Here is a 5,338-nt window from a genome sequence, read left to right as displayed (position 1 = left end):
AAATATGTACCCAAATGAGACGTTTAATGGCTCCACGCGAAGCTTATGATGTCTAGTATCAGTTCCAATTGTTCCTTTGTCGTTAGAATGATGGTACTAATTTCTGTAGAAACTTTTCCAAATCTGTCCCTGTTTGGACTGCACCCTGTTTTGACCCTGTTCCAAGTGTTTTGAGTACTTCTTATCCAACTTGAGTCAATACCCAGTACCCTTGAGAATGATCCATCGATCTTCCATAGGCAATAGGTTGATGACGAGAAGTCAAGTGGTACAAGATTCATCAAATAGATCATTGCTGAGCCCCATGAAATTCTTCAAAATTTTTGAACAATTTTAGTGCTGTCCAAAACTGTCAATCCTAGAGTTCCAGATCATTCGAGGTGGATAAGGCGTTATGGGATCGCCCATAGGGCTCATGCTTGAATGTAGGCCTCGGCCTGCCGTAGTGTTCAATGGCCTTCGGAATGCCTGCTTCAGTGAGGATCACTTGGAACGGGTATGCCAGCTTAAGGTTTACCTCAGGGCCTTGGAGGAGGAGCGCAAGAAGATATAAGCCTTTAAAAGAGAGCTTCCTTTTTGCATGCATCTGTTGCAGGAGTTGCAGGCAAACTTTGATGACCTTTGGAATGCTGCTGTCTAGAGGAACAGTCCAAGCACTGGGGGTAAAGGGAGCAAAAAGAAAAAGAGTGGGGCATCTTCTGGCTCTGTTGTAGTAGGGCTTTCTCAGATTTTTAAGGAGGGAGCTGGAGCTTCATCAAATACAGAGATCACTGGAAGTGATAGCAGTCTTAGCAATCTGGCAGCTACTGGAGGAGATGCAGAAATGCTTAGTAAATCCAAGTGGATGCCTCAACTTGAGAGACTAGTGTTTGGTGGCAAGGGCCAAACAGGCCGCTTTTTGACTTGGCTAATTGCTAGCCCAGGATGTGGTGGGCCTTCCTTTGCTGTTGAAGTTCTTAGAAAGCTAAACTAGGCCTTCCTTTGCTGTTGAAGTTCTTAGAAAGCTGAACACTAAATTTCACAGTCATACTTCCTTTGCTGAGATGCAAGCACATGTTTGCCTAGTGATTGGCTATATGTCTGCACACAACTCAAAGTGGCGACAGGGTTTCCTTGATGCAGGTGACCTTCAGGCTGTTCTTGCCTGTATGCAAGGTGCTTATAGCTGGAAAGGGGGGAAACCTCCAGGTTATTCTGTGGTTACAAACGGGGTTGAGAAAACATTTTGTTCTGAACAGTATGAACCCGGAACTGAATCATTCATATCCCAAAGCAAGTAAAAAAAAAGTGCAAGTCACAACATGCAGAAGGAAGACAAACTGAGGGATTTGAATATGGCCTATAACTCAGAAGCTCCTTTTCAGTGTGCAGCATGCTGGGCCCTGGCTGGTTTAGTAAAAGATCACAAGGGTTCTTTCCCTTCAAGATTAGCTCTCTCAAGGCTTGGAGTCTTGGCTCTTGCTTGCCTAGATCAGGAGGTTAGCGCTGTTGATAAGAAGCTGGAAAGTTTACCTGCCATGATTACCGGAGTCTGGTTAGAAGATCCACATTCACAATTGGAAGCCACCTATCAGTTTAGGAAGCTTCTATCCATTGAGCACAATCCTCCAATTCAGGAAGTCATTGCTGCTGGGGTGGTTCCTCGCTTTGTTGAGTTTCTTCTTCGAAGCAATTTCCCAGAGTTGCAGTTTGAAGCAGCATGGGCATTGACCAACATTGCCTCTAGGACTTCAGAGCATACCAGGGTGGTCATAGATCACGGAGCAGTCCCCATTTTTGTGCAACTGCTCAGTTCTCCTGGTGATGATGTCAGAGAGTAGGCTGTTTGGGCTCTCGGGAATGTGGCTGGTGATTCTTCAACTTGCAGAGATCTGGTTCTTAGTCATGGTGCTATGCAACCTCTTCTTAACCAGCTGAATGAAACTTCCAAGCTTTCGATGCTTAGAAATGCAACATGGAACCTTTCTAACTTCTGTCGTGGAAAACCTCCCCCATCGTTTGAACTGACAAAAGTTGCACTTCCAGCCCTTGAGCATTTAATACATTCATCTGATGAAGATGTGTTGATTGATGCTTGCTGGGCTCTTTCTTATCTTTCGGATGGCACAAATGACAAAATCCAGGCCGTGATAGACTCGGGGGTTTGTGGCAGACTTGTTGAGTTGCTATTACATCCTTCTCCTTCTGTCCTCATACCTCTTCGTGATATCGGAATGGCACAAACTGTACTCGCGGAGAACTGTCTTTGACCGATTAAGCGTGTTCGAAATCCTTCTTTGATGTGATGAGGAAGGCCAGGCTGTCTCCTGCGGTGGCTAGGGTTGAGAAAGAGAAAGAGAAAGACGTAGAGAAAGAGAGAGAAGGGGAGAGGAGAAGGGAAATGGAGAAGAGCAGAAGGCCAGAAGCATTCTGGTGAGATCCGCAAAGCTGGATGGAAGAAGATGATGATGACGGAGTAGAAGAGGGCGAGAGGCAGCCACCGTCCAAAAGCAAGAGCCTGTCGAGAGAGCGAAAATCAACCTCCTGATAGCAGCTGAGGCTGGTGACGCTGATGTTCTTCAACAGGTCCTTGCTAATCTAACTGGAAGTATAAATGATGCTGGTGAAGATGGAGATACTGCCCTACATTTGGCCTGCCTTTATGGTCATTTGAGCTGCGTTCAGATTCTCCTTGGAGCTAGAGCATCCTTAAATGTGAAAGATGAGGATGGAGACATACCTTTGCACGACACATGTGCAGGAGGATACATTGAAATTGTGAACAAGTTGGATAAGATGAACCGTCATTAACACATGATTAAAAGGAAAGGAATGTATCCACTAAAAATTCTGATTCATCGTGTCTTGAAGCAGAGATGTTGTGTAAACTCCCAAGAAAGCTGCCATTAATGCTCCTGCATGCAGTCTTTGTGGTCTGGAGGTGTAAACTCCCAAGAAAGCTGCCATTAATGCTCTTGCATGCAGTCCTTGTGGTCTGGAGGTGTAAACTCCCAAGAAAGCTGCCATTAATGCTTCTGCAAGCAGTCCTTGTGGTCCAGAGATGCTTTGGAAACTCCCCTACTGCTCCCGTACTTGTGTACCTTCAATTTTGCATAAAATTTGGTGACGTCCAACCATTTAAGCCTTATCCGCCATATCTGACCTTGGATATCTCCAGATGTAGTCATTTGCTAACTGTAGTTGTCCTGCAGCACTCCACTAGTCACTGTCTTGTACCATTTTTGTCTGAAATTGGTTTTAAAATAGGAAAATAGGAGTGAAAATGGAAGAAAATAATGGATCAAAGACTGAAGCTCTGATACCACTTGTCAGAGAGAGAACCAGGGAGAGAGAAAGAGGAGAGAGAAATACTATAGAGGAGAGGGAAAGACTGCAGGAAGAGAGAGAATAAGAGTGACGAGGAGAGAGAAAGACTAGAATTGGAGAGAGAAAGACAAGAAAGATGAAGAAGCCATGGAAGCTTGGAACAAGAAGGGAGAGAAAGATTGTAAATGTATTGATTTGTCAAAAAGATGTGAAAAATTACAACTTATCTCCTTATATACCAATGTCAGTGTGACATGGCATATTATCAACATTTTTAACTATTCCCAACTTCTTACAAGATTTATTACTGCGTATAGCTGCAACAGCCTCATGCTGTGCTAGTGCTCAACAATGGTGCAAAATGTGCTTTATCTCGACCCATGGCATGGAAGTATTTAATAAGAACAAGAGACGACCCCCAAGTACACTACAACAACAAGTGCAATGTGAAGTGCTCATGAACACAATCCCTGAGATATGCAAGAGTCTCAGCAAGAAAACAAACCTTGTTCCACAATGTTCAGCAGCTACTAACAAACTCTAGTTCCAACGTGTCTAAAAATATACCAAGCTCAACCAATTCTATCAAGTTTCACACTCAACAAATCAAACAAAATAACATAAACAAATCCTAAGCTAAACAAACACAAGAAATCCAATTATGAAACGACAAAATAAACTCTCACGCAAACAACCAAGCTAAGAGAATTCAAACCTAACTACAATTTGACTAGGGATTTTGCATTTTCAGAAAAACACTTGACAACGTTGCATCGTGGAATGGCAGCAGGGCTTCACGAGATTGTCACATGAGAGAGTTGAGGTGCTGCCACTAAAATTTGCAACCACTGAGGTACTGTCATTGTTATTTGCAATCACTGAGAGTCTAGGAGAATGTCACTAGGAGGAGGATGTGAAGGTGGGGCCAAGGTCACAACCATTGGGAAAGTCCATCACTCAACACTTTAATAATTTCGAGGCTGATCTAGAATGGGTGCCTCAAGTAAAGAAGAGTTTTCTTGGGAAGAAGTGAGGGTTAATAGCGGGTCCTCATAAAATAAAACATCTCTGCGAAAGGTAAAAGTGCGAGTGCCAGGATTATATAACCGGTAACCTTTTACGCCAAAGAAATCCCCGAAATTGACAAACGTACACTTTCGGCTTGTGAAAAAATTTTATTCTGCTTGTCAAAGGGAATTAATGAGTAGCTTGGGGTGCCATAAATCCTTAAGTCAAACAGATTAGGTTTAGAACCATACCATCACTTGTAGGCTGTGACATTGGGAAGGGTGTGACTAGATAACCAGTTTTGTATAGCATCTCATAACAATAGCCTCTTCCTAATAAGGGAGGGGGACACTAGCAACTCGAAGCATAGCATGAGCGGATCTCATTATGGTACGGTTCTCTTGTATGGCGAAACCATTTTATTGAGGTGTAAAAGATATAGTAAACTAATGAATGATGCGCAGAGTGCAGCAAAAATCTTTAAACTCATTAGAGACATGCTCACCTCCATTATTAGTTTGGATGGCCTTGGGTTGTAAGGAAGCTCACGTTCCACCATATGCAAATAGTGTTTGAAATGTGTAAACACCTTAGATTTATGTTTAAGAAATTAAAGCACTATATACTTGGAGTAATCACTTTTTAATCATCAATAAATGTAAGGAAATAGTCATGGCTTGTAAGAGATGTGATGGGCATTGGGCCATAGAGATCAGAATGAAACAACTCAATAAGATGAGTATGTTAGAATATCAAGCTCTTGTTACTCTTCAGTCAGTCTATCTTTATGTGTGTGACCAACATTAGTTGCATATAGTTGTACACGTGTGTGACATTCAAGAAGTCGGTGTAGTCAGTGACTTAACCACAGTTAGTCTTGGTTAGTCATACCTATGTGTGTAAGTCTCTTTCAGTTAGTATGATGGAAGAATAATGGAAGAAGAACAACAATGAGCTGAGGCTCATCTCCCGATCCACTCTGTCTCTCTCCTCTCTTCCAACATGGTATCAAAGCTTGAATGCT

General features: G+C 42.8%; 1 pseudogene; it reads left to right on the top strand.

Moving 5' to 3' along the window:
- The first annotated feature begins 1,478 nt into the window (after positions 1–1,478).
- Positions 1,479–2,790, top strand: LOC148010162 (importin subunit alpha-1a pseudogene; annotated as a pseudogene).
- The last annotated feature ends 2,548 nt before the right edge of the window (positions 2,791–5,338 follow it).

The sequence above is a fragment of the Lygodium microphyllum genome, chromosome 30 (genome assembly GCF_053477565.2).
Source record: "Lygodium microphyllum isolate KBCC chromosome 30, Lygodium_microphyllum_v1.1.10, whole genome shotgun sequence".
Classification (NCBI taxonomy): Eukaryota; Viridiplantae; Streptophyta; class Polypodiopsida; order Schizaeales; family Lygodiaceae; genus Lygodium; species Lygodium microphyllum.
Note: the sequence above shows the minus strand (reverse complement) of the source record. Positions and strands in the feature narration are given on the sequence as shown.